This window comes from Macrobrachium rosenbergii, unplaced genomic scaffold (genome assembly GCF_040412425.1).
Source record: "Macrobrachium rosenbergii isolate ZJJX-2024 unplaced genomic scaffold, ASM4041242v1 13909, whole genome shotgun sequence".
In the NCBI taxonomy this organism is placed as follows: domain Eukaryota; kingdom Metazoa; phylum Arthropoda; class Malacostraca; order Decapoda; family Palaemonidae; genus Macrobrachium; species Macrobrachium rosenbergii.
Genome location: NW_027100726.1, coordinates 225,001 through 241,587, shown reverse-complemented (window position 1 = coordinate 241,587; position 16,587 = coordinate 225,001). Strand labels below are relative to the sequence as shown.

Sequence of the window (16,587 nt, the reverse complement as noted above, 5' to 3'; positions counted from 1 at the left end):
CTCAGGGACAAGGTCTCCTCTATCCCTCGGATCTTAAAAACAAGACTGGCCTTGGGACCACAGTCAAGGGCCTGTCCAAAACAGTTCCACTTCACTTCAGTTTTCCGCACTAGTTATCCACACAGACGCTTCTCTAAGCGGCTGGGGGGGATATTCACCAACAGAAAGTTTTGGGAACGTGGTCCACAATGTTTCAGCAGTTCCATATAAACACCCTGGAAGCCATGGCGAATCTTCTAACGCTGAAGAAAATCCGCCCCTCCAATCGGATTCATATCAGGTTGGTGTTAGACAGCAGCAGTGGTAGTTCATTGCATCAACAGGGGCGGCTCCAAATCAGGTCGAGTAAACCAAGTGATGGTAGCTATCTTCCCTGGCGTTAACAAGCACGGTTGGCACCTGTCAGCCACCCACCTAGCAGGTGTCCGGAACGTGGTGGCGGATTCCCTGTCCAGGACTACCCCAAGTTGAGACGGAGTGGTCCCTGGAGTCTTTCAATGGATTTGCTCGCCGGTTCCGGGACTCTTCGGGGATCTGTTCGCAACGGAGAGCAACTTCAAGCTCCCCTGTTACCCCCCAACCTGGACCCTCAGGCGTTCGCCACAGACAACAATGACAGTAGATTGGAACAGTTGGGAGAGAAATTTATCTGTTCCTCCAATAAATTTGCTGCTGAAAGTGTTACACAAACTAAGGACATTCAAAGGTCAACCAGCTCTGGTAGCCCCTATTGGCCGCAGAGCAATTGGTTCCCTCTCCTCAGGAACTGGGCTTGGGAGTCTTCGGATCCCAAGCCCATTCTGACCCAGACAGTACAAACCAAGACTGTGTCAGCTTCCTCAAGGATTCAAGATGCCCTAGCTTTATGGACTTTATAAAGTTCCTGGGCCCAAAAGGAGCAAACATTGACCCTGTCAACACTCTGTTTTTAGAATCAGATAAAAGAGATTCTACTGTTAGACAATATGACTCAGCAGTCAAAAAGTTAGCCTCCTTCCTGAAAGCATCTGAAGCCAAAATTATGACGACTAATTTAGGAGTTTCCTTCCACTGAGAAAACTGTTTGAGGTCTGGCTCCCGCCACTATTACCACAATCAAGTCGGCATTGAAGAAAGTATTTCTTCGGCTTTAAAATCGACTTACAGATTCTTATTTTTCATCCATCCCCAGAGCATGCGCTTGTCTGAGACCAGTATCACGTCCATTCTTTACTTGGTTTCTCAATGACGTCCTTAAGTTAGCATCAGAGCTGGATAACTTCCACTGCTCTTATCAGGATCTGTTAAGGAAAACCTTATTTTTACTTAGTTTGGCTTCAGGTGCTAGAATTTCAGAGCTGTCAGCTTCACTAGAGGTGATAATTTTGTTAACTTCTCCCATCCGGAGAAGTCCTCCTCTGCCTGACCCTAGATTTTTAGCTAAAAACGAAGACCCACAGGACAGGTGGTCTCCTTGGAAGGTGGTGCCCTTCCTCAAGATCAATCTTTATGTCCAGTCCATACACTTAAATCTTACCTCTCAAGAACTCCACAGAGTAAGTCGGGTCCTCTTTTATCAGGGAGAAAGGTGGTACTCTTTTCTCTTAGTGGTATAAGACAACAAATTCTGTATTTCATTAAACAAGGTCCAACCCAGACTCAGTTCCTAAAGTTCATGATATTCGAGCAGTGGCTACTTCTATTAATTATTTTCATAATATGGACTTTTCAGAATTATCAAAATATACGGGTTGGAAATCACCTCTAGTGTTTAAACGCCACTATTTAAAAATCACTGGCCCTGAAATATTCTACTATAGCAGTGGGAAGTGTCATCTCCCCACCTTAAATAATTATATCCTTTCCTTTTCCCCCCCGCCCGCCTCACCTCATTTGCTTCTCTGCTTATTCTCCTGGTCGTTTATGCCTCACTGCCTTGCTCTTCATATTGATATATTTGTATTTGATGATGGGAAACTGTAATCTGATTAGCCATAATTGTTTTTTGTGGGGTACTGGACAGTTTTTATTTGGCTCCATGTACCCCGGATAATTGTGTGTTATATTTTCATTAGTCTTGTCTCTGACATGTTTAAGCAAAGTTTACATATAGTTTTAAGGTTGTGTTTCTTGTTCTGTGCACATTTCATGTTTCATTCTACTTTTAAGTAATTTTAAGATTTTTGAGGTTTTTTCCCCATCAGACCGGGGACCTCCAGTGTTTTGTAGTGTTAAGTTTGTTGGTGTGCCTTAAAATTAAGTTGCCTTACTTTAAGTATTCTTGCTTCATGGAAGAGATTTCCTGGGCCTTAATTAAAGTTATTTTCATTACAATTTTGCCTTTCTTCAGATTACCCCCTTTTTTCCCAGTAGTAGCAGTCTTGGCATGATTCTCTATCACTATTTCACTTTGCTGACACGGGACTGAACTCAGAAAAGGGATTTTGACAGAGGAAAATCTATTTCTGAGGAAGGTCCAGTTCACCCGGTGACCCTCCCTGTGCAGTCTAGTACTCCCTCCCCTTCTTGCACATGCCAAGTCTGGGGTTAGTGCTAGCATGGAATGAAGTAGGTGGCGCTGGTGTCGCCGTCCTGGCGGGTGTTGAGGGTGGGGGCTGTAACGGCTCACCGCTCTTTCCCTAAGGGGTTTTGATAAGGAGAGATCTTTCGAGTATATTTCCGTGTTAGTGGTCTTTCACTCACCCTTCATTATACCGACGTCTTCTAAAGACAATCGACTGGGGGTAGTAACCCCAGCTTTCCTGAAAGCTCTTTTTCTCTGGTATATCTAGCATTGTTATACCTAGAAATTTTGCTGTAATGGAATTTCACCGGTCTGACACGGACCTTCTCAGAAATAGATTTTTCCTCTGTCAAAATCCCTTATATAGATAGCCATTATGCCATTATTATGTGTAATTTCTCATTTCTTTCATTGCTACTTAGGCCTATAATTTTGATGCCTCTTATCAAGTTAACTGAATATATAACGTCTATTTTTGTATTTCTTTTTATCTAAGTTTCTAAAGAATTAAAATTAGCAAGCCCTTCAACATTAATTTAGTTAATGCTAAATGCTAGCAGTGAAGAAGACTACCATGCTCATCAGTGGAGAATGTCTCCTCCTCATCGCAAAAGATGACTTTCAGAAATCATCGGCCACTGGATTATTTTATAATGCAAACTATAGCTTATTCTTTGTGTTTCACTGATATGAAGTTTTTCTTACAGGATGGTTTGAGCAGCAACTAATGAAGGGAAAGCGTAATTTTTCTCCTTATAGCAACACTGGTTGTCAGGGGAGTAAAGCGGTCTCCTTCAGTGATCATCCGATGTGATCCTCTGTTAGTAGTGCAACAATGGGGACGTCCTCCACTTTTTGACAAATTATGAATTTATCATATTTCCTCTGTTCGTTCTCTGTTGTTGTATCCTCTATACGTGGTTGTTTCATTTATGCTAAGCTGCTGAGCAATATCTACAATAGAGACATTAGTTTTATGCAAGCTAATGATTCTGGTGCGACTGAGTCTGTTGCCCATCTTATCGGTGCAAGTGACAAGACAGTTTAGTTTAACTTTCCTGCTCAAATGTGGAGTCACATGATAACATTTACGTGTTTTGAGATTTTTTTTTTTTGTCATTGACAACAATAATGGTTGACTTCTTTCTTTCTTTATTTATATATAATTTCATTGATGATTATTCAATATTATTTTATTAGTCAGTAAGCTTTTATCTGGATTTGAAATATAGTTTCTTCTTTGACTCTTTTGCCAAGCATCTGAGTGAAATTTTTCAAAATGTTTCCTCATTTTTCAGAAATATGAATTTTTCATTTGTCACCATTCTTTTTTATTTTGTTAACCGTATGATTAATAACCAAAGTCGAATAAGAAAATTACATTTCCTTGTAGATATCAAAAGAAAAAATTACTGTTAGTTGAATGAAAACTTCTGGAACATGTTGCAAAACATTTTTGAGTGACTGTACATGCAGAACAATATAGAGAACAGTAAAAGTACATACTTAATTGTAATTCATGTGTAATATTTTCTTAAAAGGGCAAAATAAGAAGGGTAATGACTGGTGGTCAAGACCGGATTATTCCATTTTCAGTTATTTCTTTTGACCTACCCTAACATAACCTGACCCAACCTAACGTAACCTAACCTATCCTGACCTGACCCAACATAACCTAAACTAACCTGACCTGACCCAATGTAACCTAATCTGACCGAACCTAGCCTAACCTATACTGACCCAACCTAACCAAATCAGGGCTGAAGTAACTCATTTCGGCTCTCTCTCTCTCTCTCTCTTCAAGTTTAATGTCGTTGCACCATGAATTAGGACCATTTGGACCTCCTACTACCCTTAATGGGTGGCCTGAAGCAGAGTAAAATTAACAAAAGAGCATAAAAATCAAAGTTATGGATGATACAGTTTATACAAATGAAAAAGATATGAAAAGTACTAAAAATATCTGTCATTTTTTGCCACAAATACATTAACAAACATATACTGTAAAACTGAAACACACACACACACACATTTATGGAAAAAATGATCAGTGTCCATTTGGCTAAACATATGTGACTTCTATGACCCACAATTCCCTCTTAACTTCTCAATTTCTTCACATTTTGGAAACGCTTGTCACCACAAAGAGGAAATGATCGTTACCTCATTACATACCCGGACATGAGATCGAATCTCAGCCAGGCATCAGAACCTCTTCATTTCTTTCTGCCTCGACTTGGATCTCGGCTTCGCAGGGACAAGCGTTTCCAGAAAGTGAAGAAGTTGAGAAGTTAAGAGAGGGCATTGTGGGTGATATAAGTCACATAAGTATCTGGTAAAAAGTATCGCTTTCTTCACATCAATTCATCACTTATGTACAATAACTTGTTTCAACACTCACCCAACAAGTAACACGACAGCAGGATACTCATGGCATGTGTCCTGTAGAGGTCAAAGCATCCTACATAGGCAGCAGGTGACTCCAAAGCACTTTCAAAGGATCTACTGCAACACTTACCAAGCACACATCTATAAAAGAAACAGGAAACAGTATACATTAAAATGTGCAAATTGAAGACCTACTTTGTATTTCTTCTAGATATACAGACAGAACTTATGCCAGAGGCCAAGCGCTGGGACCTATGAGGAGGTCATGCAGTGTTGAAAGGGAAAGTGAGAGCAGAAAGGTTTGAAAGGTGCAACAGGAGGAGAAACCTTTCACCACTGCATTATGCAAGAACTGTCAGGAGAGGGTTGAGGAAAGTAACATGGAAGAAACAGAATATGAACAGAGGTACAGTAAAAGGAATGGAAGGGGTTGCAGCTAGGGGAGAAAGGGACGCCGCAAAGAACCCTAGAAAATAATGCCTACAGTTCACCACATGAGGTGCACTCACGGCACTACCCCCCTATGGAGAATACCCTTTTGCTAGGGCCAACAAAATCAAGCTCTGACAGTGGTCATCCTTCCATCAAGAGTAGGCGTGAGGTTTCCTTAAGGGTCCCCCGCCACCCCAAAATGGACCCAAATTCATCTACCACCTTGTTCCAATGCCACATCCCTCGCCCAGTTCTTGCGTCAAGCAATAGTAGGATGCTTCATTTGACCTAACCTGACCCCTGATGACACAACTCCTCTTCCTACACCTGCGAGTGCTGACATAAGGCCATTCTCAAGCACTGCCGTGGTGCAGTAACCCCTCAAGACAAATGACCACTGATGTCTAATTTGGTAATTGTTTACATTACAGTACTTTCATTAGGTATCATACTGAAAGATGTAAATGAGAGAGAGAGAGAGAGAGAGAGAGAGAGAGAGAGAGAGAGAGAGAGAGAGAGAGAGAGAGAGAGAGTTTAGGGTACACCTTTGGTAGCATAGCCTCGGCTAACCCAGTCACCACTCCCATGTCTAAACTTCAGGTAAATATCATCACTGACGGGACAGCGACCAGGGTTGAACACCTTCGCAGGTCCTGGGAAGAGTCTGCTCAGTCCAGTACCTGACAGGCACAGGGTATATGCCAAGTTATGTACAGTTACCCAATGCACAGACTGAGTTGTGCCAAACGTCAACCTCAGCATGGAAGCATGCCCACTGCCCTTATCAGGATACAATTGATGGACTCGTGCTGGGGGTCTTACTGGTTCAGAGTGTGTGCACAAATGGCAGCATACAGTAAAGGGCAGCGTTGCAGCACAGACAGTGTCTGAATATGAAAAGCGCAGACCTCACCTGTTTGGAACAAGATGCGCCAGAAAATGCCATGTGCGCATGTTCTCGAGAGATACAAATCCATATGGATGATTAAGACCTACGAATAAGGACTGTGGTCTAGGGTATCCCTGGGCAAAGTACATCTGTCAAACACCAACTCACAAAGGCACAAGTAGCAGAGGCCTTCTTTGCCCCAAGGAAAGGACCCCTTAACAGGGGCACTTCAGAATACTAGCAATGGGTCATGAGTCTTCTGCTATGAAACAGCATGAAATTGAAAAACATCACAAGAAGCTGCATCATAGGGACACAGATGTGTGCAAGCACAGGGAGCAAACAGTAAGTCAAGCACATTTCCATTTGTATATCATTACCATAAGGAACAGAACCTTAAAGTAATGGTATTCAAGGGGAAAGTGGACGCACTGGATTGTGAAAATCATACGAGGAATAAACCATTTCAGCATTTTACAAAAATATTGGGAAAGATGTTGGAGGAAAGGCTGAGAGAAAAACTGTTAAAGCAGATCAAGAATAAAAGTCGTTTTGAAAATGGCCAGACAGACAGACAGAGGGTGGAAATGTGTCTTAACTTGACCACGGCTGAAGGAAAAAGTGACAACTTTTGATACTAATTTTCAATAGCCATTTCCAGCTCGAACTGAAAAATAGCATGAATGGTCCCGGTCCTGAAACCTAGGCCTGTCTGGCTCCTGGAAAACCCTGGGGAGGTGGAGGGGACAGGTGAGAGATCCCCAGCACCCTTACTGGGACCTGCTGGAGGCTGAAGCTCCAGCAGGTGAGAAAGGCCCTGGCCGGTCATCAGCCCGCGGTGGCGATGGCCATACAGGTTGGGGAGAACTGTCCCGTTCAAATTCGGCTGTCTCATAGACATGCTACAGTCTTCTTAGAGGCCAGAGCCTCTATGGAAGAAGACTGGAGGGGGGGACCTCCTCTTGCCTTTCACAGGTGAGTGGGCTGGTAAGCCGGCATCATCATTCCAGAGCCCTTGCACTGCTCTCTTCAGAGAACAGGGGTGAGTGAGCGCCTGCCCGTTCCCTACTCATTATCTCTTGGTGGGCTGTGGTGGCAGCCTGGCCTGGGTCCATAGGCCGGGGACCCTTACCAGCCTGCTGGACTGTGGAACAGCCTCCCACAGGATATCATGCAACTGGAACTTCAGAAGTTCAAGCGAGGGTGCAATGCATTACTACCCTAACACTATTCTCACTGCATTTCAGTAAATTTTTATCTTTTGTTTATTTATTTATTTTTTCTTTTTTAATAAGTGAGTGAGATCTCTTCTTTCTGTATTTCCCTTTACCTCCTCTTACTTCTTCCTAATGAACACCTTAATATTCTTTGGAAGCTTGAATTTCAAGTCAATGGCACCTGTGGGCTTGTTCCACATGAACAGGTTTCATCTTCTGAATCATAATGGAATAATAAAAGGTGACTTCCCAGAACCAGTACCGGTGCTCCATGGGTCCAGGGGGACCTAAACAGTGGTTGCTCCGGTGCTGTTGGCAGTGGGAGCTGCAGTACTGGAAGTACCACAAGCGAAGGACCCTATAGCCTTCTCCATGGAAGAAGGCTGGTCATCAGAAGCCCTACGGAGCTTCTTACAGCTGGGACAGGCAGCCTTCTTCTTTCTCCACTTACTAGCTTTAGAAGAAGAAGGGGAGAAGGTGACATCACATGATGAAGATGAAGATGAAGACAATAACAATGACTTCTAATTCCTCTTCTTCGACTTCTTCTTCCGGTCACAGCAGGCCTTGGACAGCAGGGTAAGTAGGAAGATGTCATCAAGGGATGCAAAAACAAAGAGGGTAACATCTGAGGCCACAGTACCAGAGGCATGTGCTGTGTTATCAGATACATAGAGGTGGCCCTCGAGCTGGTAGACACCATAACTGTGGAACCAGTGACAGTTACAGTGGAAGAGGTTACTGGAAGGCCTTTGGAGGCCTTCAAGTGGGAGATCAATCCCACGACACTTGGCTCTCCCAGGAGGCCTAGGGATGGCCAGAACTTCCTAAGCCCCTTGGGCTCCACAACACCTGCAAGACAAGTTGGAGTAAGTGAGGCCATCTCCCTTCTTCCCAAGAAGGTGTGTCCTCCCATGGACAACTCCCCCCAAGTGAAAGGACACCACCATAGAGTAGTCAAAACGGTCAACTGATCCTCTACGCTGGCTCTATACTGACGATGCAGCATGAGGCAATGAAGGAGAAACTGCCTCCTCAGGAGTAGCAGCAGCAGGAGAAACTTTCTCTCTCTTCTTTTTTCAGAGCAAACTTCACCCACTGTTTGGAAGGCCAGACTCGACACTCCCTACACAGGGTAGTTTGGTCACAGTCATGCTTCCTGCATGACATACACAGAGTATGAGGGTCTATTTCTAACGAGGAGAGGAACCAATTACAAGGTTTCTTCCTACCTGGGCAATGCCTTATAATAAAAGGTTTCCTCTCCTAGGCTGTTGCAAGTCACAGCTTTGCATAATAAATATACAGTATTAGCAAACAAATATACACACTCCAATACACAAGAAACAACAACAAAAGGAAAGAGAACAGCAGTCAGGCAGAGAAGCGCAAAGACTTCTTTACAAGACCTTTAGCTGAAAGCAAAGAGGAGTGCAGACCAACGAGTGGGCAGGGCTCCCCACCTAACCATTGGTAGCTAAGGACCTTGTTTGAAAGTGAATGGCCATTCCAGGTCACATTTGACAGCAAACTCCCCATGTAAAGACCAAAGGTTTGTATTGGTATAGGAACAAACATGTATTCATTAGCCAAACTCATCAACAATCACATGAAAACCAAAGGAATCCTATGAGAGAGTGAAAAGGAAAGCAAGCAGCAAATCGGGCAGAGAGTCTATACAGACGTCCAAACACGACAGAGCCAGAAGTAGAGTGGAATGGATACTGGCAGGTGGGTGTAGCTTCCCCCTGCCTGTTGACAGTTAATGACCTTGTCTTGAAGTTAAACAGCTGTTCCAGCTCGCGTTCACATGCTCAAGCCTACATAAAGAACTAAGGATTGTATTTGCGTATGAACAATTTGATTTTGACCATTAAGCAGCAGACTTATCAAGCAATCTGTACTTTTCATAAGTATACAAACCCAAGTAATATTACTCCTCTGCATACTCACATTCAGGAAAAAATGATGATCTGTATTTTCCTAAGAATATTTATATTTTGTGGCTGAAGTTATATTTCTCTGAAATTTTTCCATATTTTGCAAAGCCTTACGAACCTCTGAATTTAAGTGTGTCGCACCTTACGTATTTAGAGGAGTCAGGGTGTGTGTACATGCAACGAACATTGTGCATGTACAGCGTAAGCTAACAAAAAAGGAAAAACCACAAAATTACATGTTCATCAGACTTCCCTGTGTTTTTTCTATGGGTGTAATAACCAAATTGTATCAGAATGGCCAACTTGCCCAAGATTACAAACTGCAAATCATACCAGTCACCCACATCTTCCACCTCCCCCTCCCCCCTCATCAGCATGCCATCGGTACTCAGCATTCTCACCGAGTTCATAGGCATGCAGTTCGATTGGTCAAAGCACAGAAGAGTTGCCGTATTCAGACTTACACCCCTGGTTGCAGCCTGCTCAAGTGAAAGTCTGACATTTCAACAGGGGTTCATCCTAGCCTGAACTTCCTTTGACCTAACCTATCCTAGGGTGCTGAGTTCTGACCTGTCCTTGGGGTGAGCCCCTGGATGCCCCAAGGAGAAACTGGGCACGGAAGAACAACACGTGCACAGCTATTCTGTAGGATTACCATTCCATCTTTGCTCTGCAGACCTGGAGTCATAAGTTTGGTTTTTGCTCAAAATCTCCAAAAACTTGATGGAAACTCCCAGGAAGACCTCTGCACGGAAATATTGTTTGTTTTTAATGGAAATTTTCAAACTGTGCGGCACTGAAAATGTTGTGTGAATATATATATGACGCAGCACTGGCGAGATCATTTGAGAAGTCTACTGTCTCTAGTTTGTGTTTTTGTGAAGAAAAGCTCTGCGGGACGCCATTTCCAGTACCAGCCCCTTGGGGATGAATGTAAAAGCACGAAAGAAAGACGGTAAATTTCTTGCGCTATTTAGGCAATTTTTTCAGTCACCTCACTCGTACTGCATCATAAAATACACCAATCTCTATATTGTCCAGTCAAGAAATTGTATGGTAAAACTACAGAACTATTACCTCGGAAATTGAGTTTTCCTCTACTTTCAGTGCTGCTGACGAAGGAGGTGGTGTTGTTAATTGCCTGGTAACTATTATTAATATTACAACTCTACCCATCACTGAGGGGGACCCTTTGGAAATTTGGGGTTTTGGGTGGGGGAATACACTGGGATAATGACCAGACATGGTTTTGTTATGAAATGGTTTTGCACATGCACAAGTCATTAGGGAGCCTTATGTTCAAGAAGGGATTGGGTAAGGGAAGGGGAGGAACTGGAAGGGAGGTTGGTAGGAATACATCAGGAAAGTGAGGAAAGACCAGCAGCCCCATTCTATCCTATAAAAAGAATAATGGGTCATGGGAGGGTCAGGTGTGGGAGGGAAACATGAAGAGGGAGGGACTGGGAGCAAAGGATAATAAACCAAAAATAAAAAAAACACCACCTCCTTCATCAGCAACGCTAAAAATATCAGAAAAATCAATTTCCAACGTAACTTTTAGTGTGGACTTATTCTACATTCATAAAACCTATTTCAAAAGTAATAAACCCTGCGGTTTGTACAGCGACAATGAAACATACAGACTTACATAAAACCTACCTGACGGCACTATAGCTAAACCAATTTGAAACAAAAATTAACTAAACTTCAAATTAATCTCAACATCTAAATTTGATCTAGAAAACTACGTGTTCTGGAACAGTGAGACGTAGAAACTGCACTTTTTTTTGTGTTTTGTGGACAAAAGGATATGAATTATCGCACCTAAATGTTTTATTCTTTAGACCAAGTCTGCACTCACTATCACAATGAGGGCAAAAACACTGTTTTCTTAACAGGCCTTGATCTTCACGCAATCTAATTAATTTGCTGTAATTACCGAAATAATAATAACTGAATTCATGATAATTTACAAAATAACAATTTTTAAAAGTAAATTGTATTTTTCCTAACTATACTGTACAAACCCGAGGTCCTTTACATTAGGGATTACTTTCAGGCGTAGGCTGGAAATGGCCGTTGAACTTCAAACAAGGTTGTTAGGCAGTTAACTGCATCCCGGGAGGCGGAGTACCGCCTGCCCAGATGTAAACATTCAATTTGCCTTTCGGCCCAGGTACAGATTGAGGGTGGCATGAGGTGGGCATAAAGTGTAAAGGACCTCAGGTTTTTGTATAGTTAGGAAAATACAATTTACTTTTAAAAATTGTTATTTGTTCCAACACAATATACAAAACCCTCGGTCCTTTACATTAGGAGACTCACTGATTGGAGGAGGAATCTGATAAAGTCTCTCTGAACTGACTGGAGTTCACCAACTTGTCTTCCTTCCTGGTCGTGAGAGCGAGGAAGGAAAAACTGCCTCTGACAAAAGATCGGGTTGTAGGAAACGCAGGATCAGTTGTCAGACTTTTTGGTCCCCTTTGCATGAAAGAGGAAACGTCAGTTCATGCAAAGTAGGCTAGGAAGAATTTGACGTCGGATGACAATAAGGCAAATACAAGCATTGGGTTTGTCTCATCGTTATGGTCTCCTTCCTCCCCCTTGCAAGAGGAAGGAGTGGGGTTCCTTCTATTAACCTGAACGGAAATAGAACGTGAGCTCCCCGTTATGTGCTTACCTGCCTCGATCACCCGGTCCAGCTTGTAACGGCACGCCCGCTCCCCTGCCCGTGGGAAGAGAGCCAGGATGGGGAGAAAGAAGAGAGGCCAGTCACTCAACATTCATTCTCCCAATCACAACCGTACAACATAGGCGAGATGCAACCTGTCCCGTTAGGGGAGCTGGATAAGCTACACAACTTGTTGAGCAGCCACCACAGGACCCAAGGAAAAAGTGTCCAAGGACTTGTGTGCAACATCCCGGAGGTAGAAGGAGGTGAAGGTAGTCTGTTGGGACCACACACCCGCCTTCAGCACCTGTGGTACCGACATATTCTTCCGGAATGCGAGGGACGGACCAATGCTGCGGACCTCGTGAGCTCTCGGACGAAGCGCGTACTGGTGTCGTCTTCTCCTAAAGCAGGGTATGCTCTCCTTATCATCTCATGAAGCCAGAAAGAGATGGTATTCTTGGACACTTCTTTCTTGGTCGAGCCAGTGCTAACAAGAGTCGTCAACACTCAGGTAGCCGGAGGTGCCGAGTCCTCTTCAGATAGCGCCCTAGCACCTAACAGGACACAGTAGCATCTCATCTGGATCATTACCTACAAAGTCCTCTAGGGAGGGGATCGTGAAGGACTCGAACCGTGCGTCAGGGACCGAAGGGTTCTGAGTCTTCGCTACGAAATCCTGGGGAGCGGTCGAGAGCCTGAAGCAAAGTGCCCTGAATTGGAAGACCGACTCCCCGAGGACAAAGCGGAGGTACTTGCGCGAGGACGGATGGATGGGTATCTGGAAATACGCATCCCTCAAGTCCACCGTAAGCATGAAGTCGTTCTCCCTGATGGAGGCCAGCACAGTTTGCGCTGTTTCCATCGTGAACCGAGTCTGGCGAATGAAACCGTTCAAGGGAGAGAGGTCTATGACCGGTCTCCATCCCCCTGAGGCCTTCTCTACGAGAAAGACGTGGCTGTAAAAGCCTGGAGACTGGTTCGACACAACTTCTACAGCACTCTTGTTCAGCAAGGCTTGCACTTCTTGCTGTAGTGCGATGTCCTTCAACGAACCTGGTAGATATGTTTGGAGATGGACCGGAGTGTAGGTGAGGGGAGGCTGAGACTCGAATGGTAGTAGATATCCTTCCCGAAGGACATCCACTATCCAGGTCTCGGCTCCGTGTCGCTGCCACGTTGCCCAATGGCTCGACAGGCACCCGCCCACCTTCGGCAGCTTTTGGGGAGCCGCCTAGCGTTTCCCCTTTTTCTTCTTACCCTTGCCCCCTTTACCGGCTTGGAAAGAGGGCTGAAAAGGGCGGGAGTGACCCCCCCTTCTCGAGGAAGAAGAAGGCTGGGTGTTTCCTCGGGACCCCTTCAAAGACTGGGACTTCTTAGGGGCTGAGGAAGTGCCAGCCTGGCCCGAAGACCTGGCTGCAGTGGGATGAGAAGACCCGGAGGTCTTGGCCACTGCCTGGTGAACAAGCCGGTCGCTGTCATCGGCACGGCGCTTGTCCACCGCGGCGCCACCAACTCTCTAGGGAAGAGAGGAGGAACCCAGCAACGGTCCATTCCGAAGGGTGATAGCTGACTCGGGACCTACGGACCTGGCAAAGCGAGAGAAACAGCGTCTCTTCGCTTTAGCACCAGGTTTGCCCACAGGTTTGCAGTCTGGTGGGCGAGGTAGGAAATGGCCCTACCTCCAGACTGGCACAGTCTCCCAAAGGCGGAGTCCTCCCAGGTACAATAGCGCCTGAGGAGAGCTACCTTCGATACTGTGAATGACCACAGATCGAGCCAGGAGACTGCTTGGAAGGCCGCCATGGCGGTGGCCTTGCAGCTTCTTGCTGAGAGAGGGGAGATGTTCTCTGCAGTCAATTGCTGCAATGACAGACCCGGATCCAAACGAGTCAGGTCCAGGTCAACCTGTTTAGTCAGCAACGCCCTTTCCACTGGTGCGTAGAAACGCCTGACAGAGGGGGGGAGAAGCTTGTCCGGCGGCTTCGAGGCGAACTGTCCTGCCCAGACACAAGACCGTTCACCTGATCGAGTACCCCCTCGGCAAGCGTGGACCACGGCAGCCCCACTGAAGCCTTGGGTTCCTTCTGGGTCCCCTTTGATTCGAGGCGCGACGGACGATCCACAAACGAGGCCGTGGTCCCTTCCCGAGGTCATTGTGCTGACGAATCAGCGCGACAACCTCTGCAAAAGTCCTCTGTATTTCGGGGTTTCCGCATCCTGGGGCAGAGGACCCTCGATTCCTTCCAGAGTGCGGTCCTCCCGAACTACTCTCCCTGCAGGAGGGAGAACCTCGGCAGACCCCTGAGGACCTTCCTGAACTACGCGGGTGTAGGACCTGGTCGAGCCAAGGACCAAGCCAGGTGCATACCCCCACGCAGTAGAACTCTGAGGAGAACAATCCCCAGAGTTCCTCCTCTCCGACTTGCGCCCCTGGAAGAAACCGAAGGGGCAGAGGGGACAGGCGAGGAAGATCGGGCGCTCCCACTGCCTTTACTGGCAGAACCAGCAGAGGCAGCGGGCCGAGAGCGGTCACCAACCCGCGGTGATGATGAGCCCCCGGGTCGAGGAGACCGCTTCAGCCCAGGTGAAACGATCTCCAGGGGAGAGCGGAGTGGCTCGCGAGAGCCGAGCTGCGCACTCGCCTCCCCCGAGCCAGGCTGGCCGTGCGGACGTGGCCGGGGACTGGGAGGAGTCGAACGCGCGGCTGGCTGGCGCGAGCTTGCGCTGTCCTCTGGACGCACCCCAGACTTCTTCGAGGCCGGAGCCTCTCGGGAAGACTGAGTAGGGACTTCTTCCTACCTCTCTTGTGTTCGGCCCAGCATGAAGCACTGTCCCGAACCTGACTTGGCACTTGAAGGAGTGCCAGCAGGAAGAGACGGAGCACCTGCATGCCCCGGCTCTTTCTCTCGCCCCATGCCCTGGTCCGTATGGCGAGAAGTGTCAACCGTATCAGACTGGGGTACCCGAGTCTCCTTGGAGACCTGGGTACTCGGAGCAACTCGCGAACGAGTGTCCGACACGGACTCGCTGGCCTTAGACGCAGGAAGTTTCTTAGGCGCAGCGGGGAGAGTGCCAACCTTGGTCTGCACGCCCTTGGCTCCCGGTGCCCCTGGCCCGGAGGCCAGGGCAGCGGTTCCCTGATCCGGGGATCGGAAAGAGCCGACGAGAGATCCCACTGCCTTCCCTGTGGAAGGAGGCAGACCCTTAGAAGTCTCAGTACGAGGTTTCTTAGGGGGGGGAGAGGCAGACTTCTTCTTCTTCGGCTGCGAAGCCTCGGAAGGAGAAGCAGAAAAAGCAGCAGATGAAGGCGATGATGATGGAGATGAAGATGAAGACGACGACGACACCTTCCTAGACCTCTTCTTCTTCTTCTTCTTCACCATCTGCTTCAGGACAGCAGTCAAATCCCCAAGCCAGGAAAGCGCGGCTGACGACTCAGGAACAGCAGGAACAGCAGGAGGGGCTGCAGCAGAAGGCACATCCCGGCCAGCGATAGCGGAGCTCGGGCCAGCATTTGCCTGGGCGGAGAGAGCCACGCGTCTATTAGGAACAAAAGTGGACGGGGCCGGGAATGCAGGCGCCGCCCCTCCCGCGTGAAGATGCAAGTCGGGCCGTGCCAGGGTCGATGGAATGGGGATGGAAGCAGATGAAGGGCCGGGCTGGAAAGTCAGACGAGGAACCATATCCGAGGGCAGGCCATGGTCAGCAACAGGGGCAGCGACAGTCACATAAGGATATGATGACGTCACCATGTAGGAGGGGCCAGCACGCGTGAATGGAGCCAGGAAGCCAGGCATCAGTGGAACAGCATGCTGGCCTGCGGATGACGCCGATACTTGGGTGTCCAGGTGCGAAGCCACTGAAATCGGCAACTGGACAAACCTCGAGAAGGTGACGGTTGTCGTAGTGGCTGTCGTTGCCGCGTGGGTCGTGACTGGAGGGGTGGCAGGGGAGCCAATCCCTCCAGTGCTGAGCCAGATAGGCCCAGGTGTAGCCAGGATGTGCTGGGATTCAGTGTCTGGCTATCCAGTCCGGGACCTGAAGCAAGAGTCGGGTTAAGCGAAGCCTCCACTGGCGCTCGGAGGAAAAACTCCCCCTCCGGGCGGGAAGAGACTTGCGAGAGGATGTCGCGGTCCAACTCTCCCCCCGCCCCTCCACAAACGAAGAAATGTAAGAGGAAGGGGAGGAAGTCCTCACCGAGGGAGAGGGGAGCAAGAAGGGGAGTTCACCGGGAGGAGAAGCAGGCCCGACACATTTGCCACCAACGGAGTCGTCGGGCGCGTATTTCCCTCGGACGACTCCTTGGTAGGCTTACGACGGTAACGTCACCTCCCTTCGAACTTGCCCCATTGCTCGGAGGACCACAAACAACACTCACTACAAGTATCGTCGCGTGAACACACACGTCCCCTGCAAGATGTACAGAGGGCGTGTGGGTCCACGTCGACTCGAGATCTAAAAGAATTGCATTTCTTCCCCCCTACCCCGGGACACACATGCTGGGGATAGGAGGGCTTAGTTGGTTTTTCCATGACTGAAAAGAA

General features: G+C 47.2%; 1 pseudogene; it reads right to left on the bottom strand.

Moving 5' to 3' along the window:
• Nucleotides 1-16,587, bottom strand: part of LOC136838049 (zinc finger protein 585A pseudogene) — a 34,368-nt pseudogene that overhangs the window by 15,047 nt on the left and 2,734 nt on the right.